The 23,727-nt window shown below is 49.0% G+C and overlaps 1 protein-coding gene across 6 annotated transcripts in view; it reads left to right on the top strand.

Annotated features, from left to right (window-relative positions):
• Window positions 1-23,727, top strand: part of MICAL2 (microtubule associated monooxygenase, calponin and LIM domain containing 2) — a 1,053,240-nt gene that overhangs the window by 103,466 nt on the left and 926,047 nt on the right. The gene's annotated exons all lie outside the window — the stretch shown is intronic.

Here is a 23,727-nt window from a genome sequence, read left to right as displayed (position 1 = left end):
TTTTCAGAGTCTGATTATGTCTCTCTACGAGACCGGCTGCTTCAGGATGGCGTACACAATGAAACTTCCACTGGTACCCTAACAACAGGGAAACGTGCTTCATCAACTCGGATGAGAATGGCTGGCCGTTGTCAGAATATACGACTCTAGGGAGTCCATAACGGGGGAAGAACTCACGAACCAACTGCTTGGCAGTGGTCGCGGCTGTGTAATCTGGGACTGGATATGCTTCTGTCCACCTGGACAAAGCGCATACAACTACAAGGACATACTTGAAACCTCGACATCGCTCCATCTGAATATAATCCATCTGGAGGACTTCAAAAGGGTGGTCAGGAGGCTGGAATCCACCTTGTTCCACCGGGACACTTTTACCTGGATTAAACTGACAACATATCATACAGGTACGGACTTTCTGCTTGGCTGCAGCTCGTAAATGCTTGTTGAACCAAATGTTCTGGATACTGTCTAACATAGCTTTTTCTCCTAAATGTACTGGACTATGTGCGGTATTAATAATGACTTGAACCATAGAGTCGGGGAGAAACCATGTGGCTCTACCCTTCGTTAACCATCCTTGATCTGTCTGGACCCCTCCTTGTTCGGACCATTTCATGATTTCATCGGGAGTAGCATGTAACTGTATGTCTATGACATCTTGAGTAGGGTCCTTAACTGTCATGCATGTAATCGGATCTGGAGTGTGTGTCTGATTAACTGGAATGTCTGGAGTCTGTGCTGTAAGCTTGGCGGTGCGATCTGCTAGATCATTACCTTGGGAAATAATGTCAGTAACTTTCGTATGTGCTTTGCATTTCATGATAGCGATAGATGTCGGTAAGTGTATGGCATCTAACAGAGCTTGAATAAGGAGACCATGCTGAATCTTGGTTCCATGAGAAGTCATGAAACCTCTCTCCTGCCAGAGCACTCCGAAGTCGTGTACGACTCCAAATGCGTAACGTGAATCCGTGTAGACATTAACTTTCAAGTTCTTGGCGTGTATGCAGGCTTGTGTCAGAGCAACTAGCTCTGCTGCTTGAGCGGACAGGGTGTCAATACGGTGTGTCTCAATAACTTCAGTGTCAGTAGTCACTGCATACGCGGCGACTAGTTCTCCTGTACTTGTTCTCATACATGAACCATCCACATAAAGTGTCAGGTCGGGGTCTGGTAACGGAGTATCTGTCAGATCTTGTCTTGGCTTTGTCGTAATGTTAACTACTTCCACGCAATCATGTGTGGCTGGATTTGAATTAACTGATGGTAACAGTGTAGCAGGATTAAGGATGTTGCAGCGTCTGATTTCTATGTGTGGCTGGAACAGTGTCAATTCATAACCTGTTAAACGTGCAATTGTCAAGTGCTGAGTTTGTGTTCGGTTCAAAAGAACTTCCACAGAGTGTGGAACCTGTACTGTCAGGAAATGTCCTAAGACTATGGAATCACTTTGCCTGATAGCTAGTGCTGTGGCTGCAACTGACTTGAGGCACGCAGGCAGAGCCTGGGCTACAGGATCTAATGTGCTCGAAAAATAAGCACATGGCTTGTATTGTCCTGCTTGATCTTGTGTGAGAACAGATAATGCTGTACCTTCGCGTTCAGTGACGAAAAGTGTAAAAGGCTTACTGTAGTTCGGTGTCGCTAGAACTGGAGCTTGGCATAAAGCTTTCTTTAACTCATTGAAACTAAGTGTATGTTCAGATGTCCAAGGGAGAACAGTCGATACGGCCGCCTCCTGTGTCGTTAACTGTATCAGTGGTTTGGCTAGAAATGCATACTGAGGAATCCATTGTCTGCAATAAGAAGTAAGGCCAATAAAAGCACGTACCTCCTTCTGGGTCTTGGGCTGAGGAAGACTCGCTATTAACTGGATACGGTCTGGTGTCAACTGCCTACCCCTCTTGGACAGTAAGTGTCCTAAGTATACCACTTGCTGGACACAGAATTGAAGCTTAGAAGGGGACACCTTGTGCCCCATCTCGGCTAGGAAATACAAGACTGTAAGGGATGCTCGCTCGCAAGCACGTTCAGAACGGGCTGTGATCAGTAGATCATCGACATACTGGAGCAGGGCAGTGTCAGTTGGCATGTGAATGTTGTCTAGTTGTCTCTTAAGTGCTTGACTGTAAATACTAGGACTTTCTGTGAAACCTTGAGGAGCTCGTGTGAATTTATAGCTCCTTCCATTTAAACAAAATCCGAAAAGGAACTGGCTGTCTGGATGAATGGGAACACTAAAAAACGCGTTCTTGAGGTCGATTACAGTAAAGAACGTGGCTTCGGAATCAATGGCTGTTAATAGGGAAGAGATGTCTGGGACAACTGGGTACTGCGGAATAATACATTTATTAAGCTCTCGTAGGTCAATCACTAATCGATATACTGGGGGTGCATTTGGATCAGTACGTTTCATGACTGGAATGATCGGAGAATTACATACATTGGAGTCAGTTTCTACAACCACTCCTTGAGCAATAAGCTCGTCAATAATTTTGGATAAGGCTGCTACAGCCTCAGGTGGCAATCTGTACTGTCTGATTCGAGGTAACACTACACCTGGCTTGAGAGTCACACGATAGGGTGTGATTTGCATATAACCAACATCAGTTGGACCTTGCGCCCATAAGTGCTGTGGAACATTAGACAGTCTTGAATCAAAATCTCGTAATACATAGTGACCCTTAAAGTCACGTAGGAACAATCGTATTCCCTCTGGGGAACAGCATATAACTGCACCTAACTCTTTCAGTGTCTTAATGCCTAATAGATTTTCTGGACATGACTTAGTAAGTAACAGATCAGTAGTGCGGGACAATGGACCTACTTCTAGAGAAACTGGCTTTGAGATCTCATTTACAATGGGTTTTCCTGAAAATCCAAGGGAAACATTTCTTGAGCCTGAGAGCGGAGCCCCTGGAACTTCGGCGTGACTAATTGTGGTCCTACTTGCCCCTGTATCAATCAAAAACTTTCTGTCTTTCCCTAATACTTGACTATGAACATAGGGACCTTCTTGATCTACAGGTATCTCGATGAGAGGCAAGCCTACCTCCCTCTCTAGGCTGTTTCATGAATACTGTTGGTACTCTGGATACTCAGACTGTGCATACTGGTACATCTGCTGTGTGACATGCTGTGTTGCAGCGATAGGCTGCGGTGCTGTAACTGTCTGTGGTGCATTCTGTAACTGAGGAGTCTGTGAAACTTGTTCTTGTCTAGGCGGACGTGGTCTTTCTTTAGTCTTACCAGTAGCTATGTTGTGTTTCAGAACTGCACACTCGTTTATAAAATGACCTGGCTATTTACAATAATTGCAATTCCCTTTAACGGGAGCTGCAGGATGACTGGCTTGATTCGGACCCCTCTTCTGACTGTCTTGAGGAACAGATTGTGCAACTAGTACTTTCATTTTCGTGTCTTTCATACGTTTTCTTTCATGTTCTTGCTCTTCTCTGATTCTATTCTGGTGGTATTGGAGCATCTGCAACATCTGGGACGGGGTATTAGCTTGCCAGGTACTTTCGACTTTCAAAACTCGATTTTTAATTTGTGGGCTTGAATTCTCGACTAATTTAGTAACAAAAAGGTGAGGATATGACTCACTACTTGTCTTGAGGCCACTGTTGATGCTAAAACATTTCTCGAATCTAGAATAAAAATCACTAATATCTTCGTCTTGTTTCTGTTTACAGGCTGAGATTGCATCCCAGTCTTCCTTTTTAGTTGTTAATAATCTGGGTAAAACTTGAATCAATAATTCAGGTAATTCTTTACATTTATCTCCGAGACCGGTACCTGGTACTCGTATCTTATCTTCAGCTTCTAGGACTGCCCAATCGATCTTTTTCTCTCCCACCTCCCATTCTTTTTCCTTGAGCTTTTCATACACCCCTGCGGGCAACAGAACCTTTAACATTTTAATTATATCTGGATACGTGTATTCTCCCATACGGAGCATGTCTTTTAATTCTCTATGGAACCCTGCTGGATCTTTATCATGACAGGGAATTAATTTCTTCATCTCTAGAAGTTCCATCTTTGTGATCGGAGTGTATACAAACACTCGCTGCATTTCGCCACCCGTTCCTCTAACTGGGTGGACTTCTCGTAACGGATTCTGTCTCTCCATGTAAAATGGTTTACCTTCTGGGGGTGAGACATGAACAAAACGCGGGTTCAGAAACGTTCTATATTTGTGGCGCTGTTCTAGAATGACACTAATTAAATCGGTACCTAGACCTCTCCATCTATACTGGAGTAACTCGTTCAGGATATCATGTAACGGACCTGGATCAGAATGTTGACCCTCATACAGAGTAATGAGGTGCTGAATCATATACATACCCACCAGTCGTTGCTCGGCTGGGGGCATTTTCAGAAACATTTGTGCCACTATTTCGTCTGGAAAAGTGGTAGAATCAGTAATCCATCGGACTGCTGATCGGGCTAGTTCTTGTTCATGCATAGTACTTAACTCACTGTAACCGATTCGTGATTTCAGAATGTGATCGGTAGCTTGAAATACTTGTTCTAGAGAACCTTGGTCTGGTACTGGATGATGGAACGTAGACTTGGGTTCTAGACGTAAATGGCGATCTGGAAATCTAGGTTGTCCTACATACGCTATTCTGGCGGAATTCTCGTCGTCTAACTCTTCAGGATCAGAGTTACTTTCTTTCTCGTTTACTTGTGCTGCTTTACGTTGTTCGTGTAACTTTATTATTTCTTTACGGATTTTCTTGTACATACTCTCCATAGCACCGATAGTCTTGTGCTTACCCTCGGCTATACTATTACTCCACTTCATCAGGGCTTTCATTTCGGCCTGATTTTTGGACGGGTAATCTTGTTCTCTTATTAGACAATTAATCAGAAACTTTAATATCATGAGCTGGGTCTCAGCTTTCCTTTGGGACATGACATCACTAATACTTTCTGGATCTTCCCCTGTACGGATGAAACGATATATTCTGTCTAGATCTTCCTTCATATCTGGTAGGGTGACTAGATACTCGGCCACATTTCTTACGCGTAATGAATATAAAACCATATCATCTTCGCCTGGGACTGGGTCATAGCAGCATTCGGCAAGGGATTTTCTTATTTCTGCAACAGACAGTCTGGGCGTACGTTGTGACGCTTGCATATGTAATTCGGCTGCCGTTAAACGCTTATGTGGCTGCGGGGTTCGAGGAGGACCTCCTCCTGCGGCCCCTAGACTAGAATCATCAACTGATGCTTTTCGTCCTGGCAGGGTGGGAAATTGTAATGTGGGCTGGACTTGTATGGCGGGCTGGACCGGGGGGACCGTAGCAGGTGCTGCAAAGGGTGCCCCGGTGTCTGGAGGAACGGGAAGTGCCTGATTTACAGGGACTGGTGGAGCGGGAACAGGATTTGCATATTCTGGGACTGTGTCGTCCAAATAGGACGAGATGAAAATATCAGCTGCGGTTGGTTTGTGACGTAACTTGATCGGAACTAGTGGTGGCGGAAAATTACTGGATGCCTCCGGGGTCGCTTTTGGCAAGCCCTCGGCAAGAAGAGGATACATACCCTTAATGAGGGCATTCCTCTGTCTGTCTGACTGTTCGGCTTTGACTTGTTCACCTATCTCGATTAGTTCTTTTTCTTGTGCTCGTTCCGAGGATTCTCTACTTAATTCTGACTTTCTGATTTCTTTTTCGGTTCTTTTATGAGCTTCTTTACGCCATAGCTCGATGGCATCTTTCTGTGATTGTCTGGCTTTCTTTTTCCATAATGCCTCTTCTACTCGCATGATGCACTCGGCATCCCATGTACCCGATACGGGCCATCTATACTTTTCTTCTAACTGTTTTGTATACTCTACCCATAAATCTAGATATAGTATGGCACTTATGCCATGCTTCTGATACATAAAATGACCTGGACTGTCCCTAGGTGGGACTGGAACTGCTTCCTCTAACAAACCCTTTCTAGTTTTTAACTGACGTAATTTTGAAAACAAGGGCATGACTGGACTGTAATCTAGACACAATACAATACACAATGAACACGATACTTATTCCCCATTCATACCACGACATTAAAATACATGAAAAACATTTAGAAATAACAGTTCGAACAGAATACTACCTGGAATACGGAACACAGAATATATGACTTTATATGAATTTTCTCGAGAACAGAACTGACTGGAACAGAAACTAGATGCACTGCTGAAACAGTACGAAACTTACCGGTCTCATAAAGAGACACGTCAGGACCCGCATCCACCGAAGTGGACACTTCGTTTGTGTGTCTGGGTACCACCAACCCACGGACCAGAGTCAATTAGATTGACCCTGTCTAGATACTACCCCAGTAATGGTACTCACCGGGCAGCAAGAACGGAAGGCCTCGGACTGGACTGGACTGCTTCGACGACGGACAACGAACTTCGGACTTAAGTTACGGGTGGACCTCCGGATACCTCGGACCTTGGACTCTTGGCTTGGGCTCTGGTCGGGACTCGCCGCATTCCTCCACCGCCTCGTCTGGATGCTGGACCGCCTCCTCCGTCTCCTCCGTGGGCCTGAGGGATACTTGAAGCAGAAATATCTGCACGTGCACGGTATGGTTCCGTCACGGCTGCAGAGGGTCAGGGGGCCGGCGTGGCTTCACCGGCGCGTGGGGAAAGGGCAAGTCCCTATTCGGGCGCCATTATGTGGTAAATAAATAAATAATACCCTATTTTTGAATGTATAAATGAATAACAGATAGCTCAATAAATAAGAGTCAAGATTCGAGGTAGTAGGAGTTTCGCAGGTTTATTACAGCATAAAGGACAGGAACAGGACAACCTGCATAGGAATAGGATGGCAGGGCCCAGCAGCTGCCGGGGCTGGATCTGGGATGAGCGCGCTAGCATTTAATAACAATACACAAGCATATATAGTAAAACAGTTGCATTACAGTACATATGATAGGCGGAGCAGTGGGTGGAGCAAAAGGCGTGACGCGTAGCAGTCGCGAAAGATAAGGGTGAAAGTGGGTGTAACAGGGCGTATACATAGACATGTGATGCAAACGTAACAGAATATGTCATGAATAGGGCGGAAACCATGGAGGGGGCTACCTGAGGAGCCGGGACCTCTAACCTGGTGGTGCGCGCAAACTGGCAATGACGTATCACTAGGAGAAGCTGGGGGCTATGAACTCTGTGCTAGGAGCAGAGACTGAAGTCTGGAGAGTCAGGGCGACATGTACCTAAGCAGTATCTAGTATCTGATGTTTAGAGAACATGTTGATATAAACTAGAAGTCAGGAGGGGAAAGGCTAACTTGATTCTAAGACTGGAGCATGCATTATTCTACATGTAGCGCGAGATGAAGAATATTAAATGACCATTAAATACAGTATTTCTCTTACATAGAGCCGGAAAGGCTAGACAATGACGGAAACTATTGATGCGGTTCAGTAGCTTAGGAATGCAGAGAAGGAGGACTGAACTGATAACTGGAATCATAACATTTTCTTGGCAGACTCAGAGGCAGAGCCAGGCTGAACCGGGCACTGCGAGGCAGGAAGTAAGTGAAGGGTCGAGGATACAGGTGGGGGCTGTATCGCTCCTCAGCGAGGTTTCAGGAGACAGGAGCTGAATCTGGTGTCCAGGCCCTTTTGAGGCCTAGAGACGGGAACTTTATAATGGAATAACGTGCACACTGAGAAACGTGGCAACGTAGCTTTACATAGACCTGATATTCGTAGTATTCACGAGAACTGGAAACTGGCATACTAGAGGTGGACACAACTATAATTGCGTCTTGAATCGAACATAGGGAATACATATGCATATTTAATCATGCACACATAACATATGATGGATGACACGTAGGGACACAGAACATGGCAGAATTTACTTTTCCACAGGCTTTGCTTTAACACGAGGTCGCATACAAATAAGGATAACTGCACTACGTAGATGTAGTAAGTCCCCAAATAAATGCTTGTTCTTCACAAAAGAGGCCTTTTAGAACTAAATATAGCACACAATTTTAGATCATAGTTAATTCCTCAAATTAAATATGCAGAGTTTTCCAATATATGGATATATTGAAATCTTCTGAATGCACACGATTGGCTATTTCTTTCCAAATACATGTGCATAGTGTATTCTGCCATTTTCTGTGTGTTTGCGCGTATGCATGTTTGTCTTATGGTGTTGATTTGTTGTCAGTGTGTTTAATGTATTCGTGTGTGTGTGTGTATGAAGAGAGAATGTGAAAAAGTGAGTGTGTGTTTGTGTTAATATCAATGCAGACAAATATGTGAGGCTGTGTTTAATTGTGGGCCATTTTTAGGTCTCGCCTGTCGATGCGCATGCGCATCGAGCTTGCGAGACTATTGGGGCTTAACCACTCTTTAACTAACTTGCAAGGAATCGTGGCGATTCCTTGCAGTGCCCGTGACTTTTAAGCTCAATGCGCATGCTCATTGAGCTTAAAAGCGCGTGCACATCAGTTCCCTCAGCCGCACTCCAGTCCCCTGCTGCTTTCACACCCTCTCCCCGCTCCGCCCGCTCCCCTGCCCGCCGTGTCGCATTTCTCCTCCCCCCTCCCCTTATCTGCCTTTCCCTCCGTCTTGTTTTTTTTTTTACCCGCTCCGCCCCCTCCCCTGCCCGCCGTGTCGCATTTCTTTTCTCCTCTTTGCTCCTCCAGCAGTTCTCTGTCACCTTTCCTTCTCTCCTCCCTTGTCCACCTTTTCATTGTTTTTGCCCACCTCTCCTCCAGTTGAACTCTGTCACTAGCTCCTTTCAGCCCCTTCTCATTCCAGTGTTTTCGGGTCCCATCTCATGCTTGGGGTTAAGCTCCCTTTGCCTGCAAATGCACGGGAAAACGGACAGACACGCACCAGGAAACACCACACATACGCAGTACAAGCATTGATTGATCACTCGCACACATCACGTTTTACTCCTTTGCTAGTGTTCTCGTTGTTTACATCAGAAAGAAACAGACCTTAAAACGATTGAATAATTGACAGAATCCTCAAATATTGTTAATTCCATTGAAGTCTAGTGAAAACGCTGCTCGAAGATGATATGTTGCTAAAATTACCGTAACAAAATCAATCCACTCACTGTAATATTCTTAATGTAATTGTATGTGCTAGCACCAGAAGGTATGGAGTGAAATTACTTAACTTGTGAGTAAACATATTTGTTCACACCCTCTCCCCGCTCCGCCCCCTCCCCTGCCCGCCGTGTCGCATTTCTCCTCCCCCCTCCCCTTATCTGCCTTTCCCTCCGTCTTGTTTTTTTTTTTACCCGCTCCGCCCCCTCCCCTGCCCGCCGTGTCGCATTTCTTTTCTCCTCTTTGCTCCTCCAGCAGTTCTCTGTCACCTTTCCTTCTCTCCTCCCTTGTCCACCTTTTCATTGTTTTTGCCCACCTCTCCTCCAGTTGAACTCTGTCACTAGCTCCTTTCAGCCCCTTCTCATTCCAGTGTTTTCGGGTCCCATCTCATGCTTGTTATAAAGGGGCTGCCAAAATGCGGACACTCCTCAACCCTCTGCTTCACATGAGACTCTGCGGCTCTCCTGGGACAATAAACCACTCCAGAACAAACATGGAGTTGTCATACGCGGCCATCTATCTCAATTAAAGGCCACATAGCTTCTCTTACCTCTAGGAAAATCTAGCCCTGCTATTTAATTTTGGTGCGGGATTACTGTGTAAAGAAGGTTTGCATAACGTCTCATCTGACTAACTAGTGCTTTAGTTTAGCATTGTATGTGTTTTCATAGGCTTGTGTGTATGTCCTTTAATGCATGTGCATGCTTGTCTTTTTCTGTTCAGTTCCCGTGTCAGTGTGTGCTTACCTGGATTTCCGTTTGTCTAATTTATGTGGCCTTTGTCAACGAGGCAATCCGCTACTCTGTCCAACGTTTATGAAGACGAGACACTCAACCACGCAATGCCACTCACACACACAACGCCACTCACACACACAACGCCACTCACACACACAACGCCACTCACACACACAACGCCACTCACACACACAACGCCACTCACACACACAACGCCACTCACACACGCAACGCCACTCACCCACGCAACGCCACTCACCCACGCAACGCCACTCACCCACGCAACGCCACTCAGCCACGCAATGCCACTCAGCCACGCAATGCCGCTCACACACGCAACGCCGCTCACACACGCAACGCCGCTCACACACGCAACGCCACTCAACCACGCAACGCCACTCAACCACGCAACGCCACTCAACCACGCAACGCCACTCAACCACGCAACGCCACTCAACCACGCAACGCCACTCACCCACGCAACGCCACTCACCCACGCCACTCACCCATGCAACGCCACGCAACGCCACTCAGCCACGCAACGCCACTCAGCCACGCAACGCCACTCAGCCACGCAACGCCACTCAGCCACGCAACGCCACTCAGCCACGCAACGCCACTCAGCCACGCAACGCCACTCAGCCACGCAACGCCACTCAGCCACGCAACGCCACTCAGCCACGCAACGCCACTCAGCCACGCAACGCCACTCACACAGGCAACGCCACTCATCCACGCAACACCACTCACACATGCAACGCCACTCATCCACGCAACACCACTCACACATGCAACGCCACTCAACAACGCAATGCCACTCAACCACGCAACGCCACTCACACACGCAACGCCACTGACACACGCAACGCCACTGACACACGCAACGCCACTCAAACAGCGCCACTCACACACGCAACGCCACTCACACACGCAACGCCACTCACACACGCAACGCCACTCACACACGCCACGCCACTCACACACGCAACGCCACTCACACAAACAACGCCACTCACACAAACAACGCCACTCATCCACGCAACGCCTCTCATCCACGCAACGCCACTCATCCACGCAACGCCACTCATCCACGCAATGCCACTCATCCACGCAACGCCACTCATCCATTTGCAAAACGAAAAATGTTAAACTCTTCTATTGCGAGACCTATTGCATTTTCAATGCTTGTTCATGTTGGTTATTTGTTGCAATACGCCAAAATTGTAAATGTATTCATGCAAATGTAGATATAGTTATTTTAAGAATGGACAACCATCAATACTTTGCTGAAATATAGGCGTGTAGCTCATTTATGCAAATTTGTGTGTGTAGTTAATTTGCCTGTCTTTGGCTAAATCAGTACTGCATCTTGTGACAGGTTGGCCTGAGCAGAGATTTCTATATGCGCACATATGCTTAAACAGTGTGCGATACTCATCATATATGTGTAGTGTAGACATACTGTTTTTTGGTTATTGTAAGCACAGTTTGCATTGAGATCAAACTATATCAATGATACTTCTCTGATAACTATCTTTGAAGAAAAAACCGTTTTTCAGTGTGTAATCGTATCGTTTGTATTTTGCACGACATATGTCTATCTATACAACATCACAAACAGTATTTAATGAGCACTGATGTCAAATGGCACCGCTCCTCGCAGGCATCCCTGATCTCTAACGCTGCCTTTGCATTGCTGTCTGTTCCTCATCGCCTCCAACCATGGCTGCAGCAGGGTCGGGCTTTTCCAAATCTGCACTGCACCAAGGACATATTTTCATAATACTCTAATATGGTGAAACCAATTGGCATGGCCAATGCTTGTTTGAGTAGCAGTTTGTCTTGAGTATGGTAAAATGATTTAATCAACTCTAATAGAACCACCCTGATTTTGTCTATTAACTGATGTTTGATGTTTGCATTGGTGTTTCTAATATGTAAATGAAAACTCTATAGATGAACCATTAGACTTGTTCTGACCGTCTCGAAGATGTTAAACATCTACCCTTGTAAATTAGATTGTAGCATGTCGTAAAGATAGGATCAAATCAATTAGCTTTCTTCTTGGTAATGCTGGTCAGGCTATACTTGTTTACTCCACTTAGCCGCACCATGAGGCTCTATCCTCTGTTTGTCAAACACTGAGTTTATCCTTGTCTGGTTTATTTGTTGCTATTGCTGCTGGTGAGGGTTTGATTTTTGGGCCAATTTACCAAATTGTCAAATGTGCTTCTCCAATGATCACAAAATGTGCATGTGATACGGATTCACTGACATTACCAGCAGATCTTTGTGTAAGTTGAGTTGTGCATGCTGCACAATGTCCATAGAAATGTGTCAATAACTAATGTATGGTTTGCCTGCAGTCATGTTTGTTTGTCCTGAGCATTAATCTTGTCCTTGTGCAATTACCAAAGGCAACAGGGAACTGATGCTGATGTGCCAGCAGCGTGCCCATTGCCCCTTTCCCCCCTTAATATTGTTAATGCCCCTCAAGGAGTGATTAGGAGGATAGGCCGTGGGATGCAACTGCGTGCTTTGGGGCGATACTTGAACTGATGAAATAAAAGCAGCACACCAAGCACCCCGAATCTCAACCTCTACTTCAGGTGAAGATGGGCAGTAACCCAGAAACCCGTGTCCAGGAATGCACCAAAATAACCTCACTGGTGGTGCGAACAGATGGCGAGAGCTCCATTTCTTGTGAGTCACTGAACATATTAGGAATTGTTATTACCAGAATGCAATGGGGAGCTTGTGCTTATATGAATCAGGGCTGCTCCTCCCCCAGTATTGCCTATGCAGAAGTACCATGAGATAGAATTAGGAAACACCACAGGAGGAAGGTTTCCTCTCTTGGGAAATGCAAAAACCTAAATATCCAAAGTAGGTTCTTCCTGGTTGCACCTTTTCAATGCCTGACCTAGCGCAGAAGGTGAGCAACACACGAGTGCAAGAATATGTCAATCATTTGCACCTTTTCTGGACCGTCATATATTTTTGATATTTACTCCTTCAAGGGAGTAAACCTTATGTGCATTGATTGTTCTTGGTCTCCGTTTAGTGAATTCAGTACCAGGATTTCACTCTAAGCCTGCAGTCATTCATCTTATAATAAGGTGTTGGGGGTGAGGGTGTGTCACCGCCATTATTCCTCAGTAACCACTGGTATATACCTCTTGTCCCACCCCTATGATCACTCCGATCATATTAACAAGCCTCTGCCTTGTCTTCTGAACTCCAGACCACAATTTCAGAGAAAACTGGTTAACATGCACATTGTTCTACCAAGGTTCACACAGAAATTGATGAGCAGATGTCCCTTATTTTGTAACTAATGCATAATCAGCCATTTTTTTGTAGTTTTGCTTTTTCTATGAGAATTTGGGTTTGTTATGCAAGGAATGGATTGTGGTTCGGGGAGCGGGGTAGTGTAATGCAGTTGTATGCGTGGGTGGGCCGGCAACCCAGCAATTAAAAATGGATTTGGAAGGAAACAAATATGATGTGTGGATGGAGTGTAGGACTTCTTCGTCTGAAATAAGTCCTAGAGCAGATAAGAGAGAGAACTGCCTCAGGAGAAGAGGCAAGTGGAAACAAGCTTAGTTGGGAGTGTGGATTGGTCACTGATTTTTTTTATACCGCGAACGCGACCCGAAGGTATTGGAGTGTTTTACAGGAGTACTAATTACATCACTCAAGGGGGAAATTCCTTTAATTTTTTTTTAGATATATATCTTTTTTTTAGGGCACAGTGAGACTAAGACTTGCTCGGTACACCATTCAAATTTCGCTTCTGGTCAATGTCAAGTTTGCTGTTCATTGTACTGGGAATCATTCACAAAGTTATGGAAAACTCCTTTCAAGCTTACACTTTGTATTCGGGCGGGCAATATATTTCATTGCATGTAAGCAGAATGTAATTTGACTTTAAAAGCAGAGAATGGCTCGTTAATGGTTGCCTGAGGAGTACGAATGCTGAAGTGATGGGCAGCTGGGGCCCGCTCAGTTTCGAAATGGAAAGACCCTATGTCACGCGTGACCAGGGCGTCCAATGTTTTCCCACTTTATTCCCTCTGAAATGATCACCTTTAAATCTTCCATTACTCGTTACAAACAAACGAATTGCTGCATTGTGCAAGAGCGCCAGATTCTGTGGAAAGCTGCGAACATCGAAGCTTGTTTCCTCTGTTCAGAGCCCTGGATATTTTCGCTGAAGTGGGCATCGGAGCGGTTGACTTTACAGTGCACCCTTGGCAGGTTTTCAATTTTAATTGTGTTTTGTCTGCGTCTGCTCGACTACACCCTTAATAACACTGACCTCCTGCTGCACTTGCCTCTTTCCCACTGCCCCATTATACAAGGCCGGGCTGGGATTGGAGCCCAGTACTGGCTGCACTGCTGTTTAGCATTCTTTAGTAAAAAATATTTCACTTTTCATAGCTGCAGTGGGCGGCGACGTGAAAATGAAAATATTACTTGGGAACTAAATCTGTTTTGTTCTTGCCTTGAACTGTGTTCGTGGAAGGAGAGTCTGGGATCTGAAATGAAAGCCCTGGGAGTGACCGTCAGGAAATTTATTTTAGATTTTTGGAGGCTAAACAGGGATTGCCTGGATTTGTTTTCCATTACACGAGCACTTGTTCAGACATCCACAAACAGCTCTCCATACCTCAGCCCGTCACTTCATTCATATGTTTTTGTGCACAATAGGGGCATAGGACCAGAGATGCAATAACTTGTGAGATCTTGGGTTTAAATGTTACCCTTTAAATTAAAAAGATATGTAAACACTGTGCCCCCAAGCAATCATTCCTTGCTTCCTCCCCATGGCAATTATTCCCAGATCTGCAGGTGCTGCCTCTGAAGGCTGCCTGCTGGACTGCTGCAAGGGTTTATGCTTTGATGACCTTCAATGATCATTTTGACATCCACTCGGATAGTAAATGTTAGAACCGGGGGTCTCTGGTTGGCAAAGGTAAGTACCTTGGCCCAAGTAGGGACCCCTAGCTCCGGTCAGGGCGACGGAATAACCCTCTGAGATAACCCCTGCTCACCCTCTAGGTAGCATGGCGCGAGCAGTCTAGGCTAAACTCGGAGACAATGTGGATAACATTTGCACTTAACACAACAGCAATTCCCCATCCACCACAAACTGAGACCACACAGGTAAGTATATATAAAATATAACTTTATCTAGTTTCAGCATGTAAATGAAGCAGTTGCATGATAATCACTTCTTTAGAACAGATAGCATTTCTAGTTTAAAGGTTGCACGTTAAACACTTCATCTAGAACAAGGTTGCACTTAATTCTTAGTAGGTCTTGTAAATAGGCCGTTCTCAGCATAAAAATTAAAATAGTCTCTAGTCTCTCAAATCAGCACTTAAAAGAATATGGCCACTGATTTATAGTTGTGACACTCTCAACATGAGCAGTAGACCCAAGGCCCACGTGTACGTGTAACTAGGGGCTTCAAGCGCTGTTTAAACTCCCTCGCGAGGCCCAGGGACTCTTTCTCGTCCCCGGGGCAGCCTCGCGTCTTCCTGGGACTCACGCTCACCAGCCGTGCAGACTGCACGCGTCCCCGCCCCGGCCGGTCCCCTTTCCTCTCCCGCCCGCTCTCGACAATCCAACGAGCGGCGGGGGAGGCGGTGAAGCTCACCTGATGGAGGGACGGCGGGCCAGGGGTGCGGGACGCTCCCAGGTCCCTCGGCGGGGTCGGAGCTCTTCCCCGGTCCCGGCGGTGATTTTGGGGAATCCTTCGGCACCTCCCGCAGCTTCCGCGGAGGCAGCCAATCCGGTCGCGGCCCTCAGTCGAGCCCCTCTGAGCGCGAGGCCGCCAACGAATGGCAGCGCGGCCTCGCCGATGACGCTCCGCGGGCTCAGCCAATCACGGCACACCACACCTGATGACGCTACGCCGCGCGGGCCAATCCCGTCGCGGCGTTAGTGAGGGGGCTCGGCTCCCTCAGCCAATGGGGTCGCGGCGGCTTCGTTCTTCGCCGCGGCCGCTCCTGGTCACGAACAGCAACTACCAGGGGTGATCCTGGCCCCGGGCTGCGACGGTGATTTGGCGGCAAAGGGTTTTAAAGGGCGCTGGTCAGAACTAGACCCCCCTCTCGACCTTGCCACCACCTGGGAGCAGATTTCACGAGGGGAGGCTCCACAAGCCTCCAACCCTCACGATTAATGTGCCGATGAGCACACCGATCTCCTCCTCACGCTCCGCAGTCCAGCACCACGCGTCCTGGGTCCCGACAGCACGATTTTGCAGCTGTTTCCTGGGATAGCTTTAGGAACCTTTAGCCCTGGGTTCCAAGCAGGAGGCCAGCTCTTCTCAGGCCCTTGGAGATTCAATTGTAGACACAGCACACAGCAGAGTCTTGGCAGTTTCAAGTAGGCAGGGTCACAGCACACAGCAAAGTCCCTTTCTTCTCCTTAGCTTCCAGGTGGACAGCAGAACAAGTCAGCCCTTAGAGCACACAGCAAGGCAATCTTCCTTCAGTTCTCTAGCTGCCCTCCTTCCAGCGAGGGTTCCTTCTTGCTTGCAGAATTTCAGAATCTAATTCTCTGCAGACAGGGGTCCTTTCCTTATACCCCCCAATGTCTTTGAAGTTTTTTGTGCATGGAGGCCCTGGGTCCAGTCTAAACCAGTTCTGGGGGTTGCGGAGCACTGAGGTGTCTCTGGCTTTCTTCTTCCTGTCAGCTTCAGGGCCAGTGGGGTCAGTTGACCACCAGGAGAGAGCTAATGTGGGGGAGGTAGGCAGGCACAGCCCAGCACTTATCTGGCATTCCTTCCTCCCTCCTCCCAAGCAGGCAGATGTGCCCTTTCATCCCCCGGGATGGCTCCGACCCTCTCCTCTGGGGCTCTGCAGCCCCTTCCTGTCACATCCAGACCAGGCAGACATTCCACATACCCAGGCACACAGAAAAAGGTTTAGACAAGAGAACAGCCACTTTCTAAAAGTGCTATTCTCCAACACAGGATTTAAAAACACCCTTCACTAAAAGATGTGCCATTAAATTCTGAGTCCAGGGATATCTTTCACTTATGTCCCATCTTGTTCCTATGGGGAGATAGGCTGGTATCACATGGGCCCAGCCCCCCTCCATGTTACTCTATGGAGCAAGATAGCCTTACAGCAGTGAGCACACAAAATGGCTGCAGCCCACTACCAGAGCATAGTACCTGCACTAGCACATGCTCTACCTTATCCATACACTGCACCCTGCCCAGGGGGGTACCTTGAGCCTTCCATAGGGGTGACTGATGTGCACAGACAGGGAAGGATTGGGCCTAGCCAGTGGGGACACTGGCCAGGCTGACATGGCAGTCACTGACTGCACACAGGCCCTGCGCTGGCAGGCCTGAGTCACCTTTTAAAAGCTACTCATGTGGGTGGCGCAATCTGCGCTGCAGGCCCACTAGTAGCATTTGTCATCACCAGCCCTGGCACACACAGTGCCCTCTACTAGGGACTTCGTGGTGATACAAATATGCCAATTAGGTATACTCAATCAATATCACAATTTACAGAAGGAGCACTTACACTCTGACACTGATCAGCAGTGGCAGAGTGTCCAAAACATCTAAATCAGCAAAAACGAAATCCAGCACAGCATCAAAACACATGAGTCAGAGGCAAAAAGATGGGGGAAGAACCACGCCAAAAGGTGTCAGGTCTAACACGTGTCCCCTCCAGCTGAAAGTGGGGAGAACTACCCAACCTCTTGGGAGTCCTCATCACTAAGGCGGAAGAATCTGGACAGACCGTCAGCATTGGCGTGTTCTGTACCAGGGCGGTGCTCCACCGTAAAATCCATCCCCTGTAGGGAAATGGACCACCTCAACAATTTTGGATTCTCACCCCTCATCTGCATTAACCATCTGAGGGGCCTGTGGTCGGTCTGAACACGGAAGTGAGTCCCAAACAGGTAGGGCCTCAGCTTCTTCAGAGCCCAGACCACAGCGAAAGCTTCTCTTTCAATGGCACTCCATTTTTGTTCCCTGGGGATCAGCCTCCGGCTAATGAAAGCCACAGGTTGGTCTCCTCCCTCGTCATTGATCTGTGAGAGCACTGCTCCCACGCCTTGCTCTGAAGCGTCAGTTTGCACAATGAACTCACTTGAAAAGTCAGGTGCCTTGAGCACCGGTGCTGTGCACATGGCAGTTTTGAGGGTGTCAAAAGCAGTTTGACAGGCCTCAGTCCAATTCACTTTCCTGGGCTGATTCCTAGATGTCAGCTCTGTCAAAGGGGCCACAATGGTGCCATAGCCTTTGACAAACCGTCTGTAATACCCGGTGAGACCTAGAAAGGCTCTCACCTCAGTCTGGGTCTTGGGGGGTTCCCAAGCCAGAATGGTATCAATTTTTGCCTGTAGGGGCGCCACCTTGCCGCTCCCCACCTGGTGTCCCAAGTACACCACAGATCCCTGCCCTATCTGGCATTTACTGGCCTTGATAGTGAGGCCTGCCTTCTGCAGAGCCTTCAACACTTCAGTGAGGTGTTGCAGGTGTTCCTCCCAAGTGGAGCTGAACACCGCAATGTCATCCAGGTAGGCTGCGCTGAATTGCTCCAGCCCTGCCAGTACCTGGTTGACCAATCTCTGAAATGTGGCGGGGGCATTTTTCAACCCAAAGGGCATGACACGGAACTGGAAGTGTCCTTCCGGCGTTGAAAATGCTGACCTCTCCTTTGCCCCGTCAGTTAAGGCAATCTGCCAGTACCCTGAAGTCAAATCAAAAGTACTCAGGTACTGGGCAGCTCCCAACCGATCCACCAGCTCATCAGCTCTGGGGATGGGGTGCGCGTCAGTCTTCGTGACCGCATTGAGCCCACGGTAGTCCACGCAGAACCGAAGTTCTGGGGGGCCACCGGGGGTAGCAGCTTTCTTAGGCACTAAGACCACTGGGCTAGCCCAGGGGCTGCTGGAGGGCTCAATAACCCCAAGCGCCAACATCTTGGAAACTTCTTCCTTGATGCTAGCTCTGACCTTGTCAGCCACCCTGTAAAACTTCTGTTTCACAGGCATGCTGTCTCCAGTGTCCACGTCGTGGACGCACCATTTGGTGACACCTGGGGTCAGGGAGAACAGTGGGGCGAACTGACCCAACACTTGGCGACAGTCCTCCCGCTGTTTTGGGGTCAGGGTGGGGGAGAGGACCACACCATCCACTGACCCATCTTGCTCCTTGACTGCCAGGAGGTCAGGGAGAGGATCACTATCCTCCTCCCCTCCAACATCGGTAGCCATGAGCATAGTCACTTCAGTTCTTTCAAAGTGGGGTTTGAGGCGGTTCACATGTAGCACTCTCAGGGGCTGCCTGGGAGTCTTCAGGTTAACCAAATAGGTAACCTCGCTCTTGCGCTCCACCACCTCATATGGGCCAGACCACTTGTCACGGAGCGCACAAGGCTCCACTGGCGCCATCACCCACACCTTCTGACCAGGTTGGAACTCAACCAGAGAAGTGTTCTGGTCATACCACCTCTTCATTTCCTCCTGGCTAGCCTCCAGGTTCTCTTGAGCGAGCTTCCTGAAGCGCTTGGTCTGGTTGCGAATGGCCAGCACATAGCTGAACACATCCTGAGGGGTTTTCCCACGGGATTTCTCCCACCCCTCCTTCACCAGTGCCAGAGGCCCTCTGACAGGGTGGCCATACAGCAACTCAAAGGGACTGAACCCTAAGGATTTCTGAGGCACCTCCCTGTAGGCAAACAACAGGCATGGCAACAAGACATCCCATTTCCGCCTCATGGGCTCCTCCAGGCCCATGATCATGCCCTTCAATGTGCGGTTGAATCTCTCAACCAAACCATTTCCTTGAGGGTGGTAAGGAGTGGTGAATTTGTAAGTCACCCCACACTCACTCCACAGGGACTTCATATATTTAGAAATGAAGTTTGTCCCGCGGTCCGAAACGACCTCCTTCGGAAATCCCACCCGGGAAAAGATCCCCATCAGGGCACGGCCCACCACTGGGGCGGTGACTGTCCTGAGCGGAAGGGCTTCCGGGTACCGAGTGGCATGGTCCACCAAGACCAGGATAAACCTGTTGCCTAGGGCTGTCTTGGGATCCAGGGGCCCCACGATGTCAATGCCCACCCGCTCAAAAGGGGTGCTCACCACGGGAAAGGGTTGGAGGGGTGCCACGCGCTTCCCTCCACTCTTGCCACTGGCCTGACAAGTCTGACAAGACTTACAAAAGGCAGAGACGTGCGTCTTCATCTGGGGCCAGTAGAAATGGGTGACAAGCCTGTGATAGGTCTTGTCTTGCCCCAGATGTCCTGCGAGAGGCACGTCATGAGCCAGACCCAGTAGGAAGTTCCTGAAGCGCTCCGGTACCACCAGCACACGGGCTGCGCCGGGCTCAGCAAACTTAGGCTCACTATAAAGTAAGTCATCCTCCCAATAGATCAAATGCTCCTTGGACCCCAGGCCTGCGGCCTGGTCGGCAGCCTGCTGCTGCACACCAATGAGAGAAGGGCACTCCTTCTGAGCCTGGCAGAATTCCTCCCTGGAGGGACCACCCTCTTGCTGCCACTGGGACAGCTCAGGCAATTCTCCTAGTTCGGCCACCTGCTCCCCTGTAGGTTCCAGGGCATCCCCTTCCGGGTCTGCCTCCTCCTGGACCGTGGGAACAGTGGGGGCCGGTTTCCCGCGCCCTCTACCCCTTCCTCTCTTGGCAGGTCCCTGGGCCATTGTTCCAGGCTCCAGCTCTGTTAGACCGCCCTCTCTTGCTGTCATTGCACGGGTGGACACACAGATCCACGCAGGCAAACCCAACATCTCCAAGTGAGTCCTGTGCTCCACCTCCTTCCATGGGGAGCTCTCCAGGTCATTACCTAATAGACAATCTACAGGCAAGGCATCACTTACAACAATCTCCAAAATACCGGAGACTCCTCCCCATTCAAATGGAACTTTCGCCAGCCTGCAGTAGCGCACTGAACTGTCAGCTGCCACCACAGGCCGGAGTACCTGGGGAACAATTTGCTCTTCAGACACCCACTGACACCTAACAGATGTCACGCTGGCCCCTGTGTCTCTCAGAGCCTCCACCACCTGTCCATTGATGGTTACCTTCTGCCCGTATTTCTTAGTGTTTTGGGGCAGCAAGGTTTCCTGGGCCATCTCTCGGTCTCCTAGAGAGACAAGGGTCATCAATGCTAACCCCTCCTCCCCACTAGAAATCAAATCCCCTCCCAAAGCTACACTGGCTATCGCCGGAGCTGGAGCTGGAGCACCAGTGGGTGCAGATTTCTTCTTTGGACAGTTTGGAGCAATGTGCCCCACCTCCCTACATGCATAGCAAGTGAGGGTCTTCTTGTCCTGCGGGCCCTTATGGGGCCAGGACTTCTTAGACTTGGGGGGTTGAGACACCTTCTCCTGGGAACTACTTTGGGGCCCTTTAGAAGACTCCTTTTGATTACCCGTGTCCCCCCCACTCTTCTGCTGGGGACCCTGTCCACCTTTGGCGGGGGTACTTACCACCCCCTTGTGGACCCTGGTGCTAGTCCACCGGTCCGCCTCTTTAGCAAGCTCACTGGGATCAGTTAACTTACTATCCAAAAGATGCTGGCGCAGCTCTGGGACACACAAACTACTTAAGTGCTCCCTACTAATCAAGTGACACAACCCCACATAATCAGTAACTTTGCTGCCCTTCATCCAACCTTCCAGTGCACGCGTGTACATACTCACACACTCCACCCAAGTACTTGAATCAAGCTTCTTGAAGTTCCTAAACTTCTGGCGGTACTGTTCAGCAGTGAGCCCATACCTGAGGCACAAAGCCTCCTTCATGGCGGAGTAGGACAAAGCATCCTTTGCTTCTAAGGGTGCCAAAACATCCCTCCCAGAGGCCTCAAAATGCTTCCACAATCCTGCTCCCCAATTCTTCTCAGGCACCTCATTCATCTTTAAGGCAAGTTCATACGCTCTGAACCACGCATAAATATCCTCACCCCTCTGATAATTCTGTACCAGATCCTTTGGTATGTATACCTTACCCGCCTGTACTGGTTGTGCGCTGCCACCATTAGAACTGGACCCCCTCTCTTTATATTTGAAATCCAATTCCTTCATGCTCCTCTCATGAGCCAATTGGAGCTTCTTTTCCTCCAAAGCGAGAGCATGCCTCCTCTCCTGTGCCGCTCTCTCCTGCGCCTCTTTCTCAACTTCTAGGCGCAGTCTCTTCTCGTCGGCTTCCGCTTTGAGCTTCAAAAGCTCAATCTCATGGGCCCTAGCTCTCTGATTCTCCTCCAACTCCTCTGGAGAAATAATCCCACTGGAGTGGGTGCTGCCGGCCCTAGACGCTGGCTTCGCCACTGGCAATTCACTGGGCAAAAACCCAATCTCCTGTGCGCCACCCTCTTCAATAGTAGCTTCTGGGACACCATGTTTGGCCTCCCACCAGGCCCTCAGAGCTGTCCGTAGCTCTTCCTTATTTGCGCCGCCCCTTACTGGGCATTCAAGCTGTCTGCAGAATTTTCTCAGTTGCTCCTTGTTATAGGTGAGCAACTCCTGGCTTTCAAATTCCACTTCCCCTTCTGCATTCATGCTTTGCGCGGTCTGAGACATGTTACCTCCTACCCCTTTTCAACTAAAAAGGTTTCACCAAAAAGAAAAAAATCCTGCGCAACCTGTTCCGCTAAACTAGACTAGTGATGTACAAGAAATCACTGCAGGTCAAGTGCAATCATTAGTTCAAAATCCGCACCGCGAGCCACCAATGTTAGAACCGGGGGTCTCTGGTTGGCAAAGGTAAGTACCTTGGCCCAAGTAGGGACCCCTAGCTCCGGTCAGGGCGACGGAATAACCCTCTGAGATAACCCCTGCTCACCCTCTAGGTAGCATGGCGCGAGCAGTCTAGGCTAAACTCGGAGACAATGTGGATAACATTTGCACTTAACACAACAGCAATTCCCCATCCACCACAAACTGAGACCACACAGGTAAGTATATATAAAATATAACTTTATCTAGTTTCAGCATGTAAATGAAGCAGTTGCATGATAATCACTTCTTTAGAACAGATAGCATTTCTAGTTTAAAGGTTGCACGTTAAACACTTCATCTAGAACAAGGTTGCACTTAATTCTTAGTAGGTCTTGTAAATAGGCCGTTCTCAGCATAAAAATTAAAATAGTCTCTAGTCTCTCAAATCAGCACTTAAAAGAATATGGCCACTGATTTATAGTTGTGACACTCTCAACATGAGCAGTAGACCCAAGGCCCACGTGTACGTGTAACTAGGGGCTTCAAGCGCTGTTTAAACTCCCTCGCGAGGCCCAGGGACTCTTTCTCGTCCCCGGGGCAGCCTCGCGTCTTCCTGGGACTCACGCTCACCAGCCGTGCAGACTGCACGCGTCCCCGCCCCGGCCGGTCCCCTTTCCTCTCCCGCCCGCTCTCGACAATCCAACGAGCGGCGGGGGAGGCGGTGAAGCTCACCTGATGGAGGGACGGCGGGCCAGGGGTGCGGGACGCTCCCAGGTCCCTCGGCGGGGTCGGAGCTCTTCCCCGGTCCCGGCGGTGATTTTGGGGAATCCTTCGGCACCTCCCGCAGCTTCCGCGGAGGCAGCCAATCCGGTCGCGGCCCTCAGTCGAGCCCCTCTGAGCGCGAGGCCGCCAACGAATGGCAGCGCGGCCTCGCCGATGACGCTCCGCGGGCTCAGCCAATCACGGCACACCACACCTGATGACGCTACGCCGCGCGGGCCAATCCCGTCGCGGCGTTAGTGAGGGGGCTCGGCTCCCTCAGCCAATGGGGTCGCGGCGGCTTCGTTCTTCGCCGCGGCCGCTCCTGGTCACGAACAGCAACTACCAGGGGTGATCCTGGCCCCGGGCTGCGACGGTGATTTGGCGGCAAAGGGTTTTAAAGGGCGCTG

The sequence above is a fragment of the Lissotriton helveticus genome, chromosome 3_1, assembly GCF_964261635.1.
Source record: "Lissotriton helveticus chromosome 3_1, aLisHel1.1, whole genome shotgun sequence".
Lineage (NCBI taxonomy): Eukaryota > Metazoa > Chordata > Amphibia > Caudata > Salamandridae > Lissotriton > Lissotriton helveticus.
This window is presented reverse-complemented; position numbering and strand designations above follow the sequence as displayed.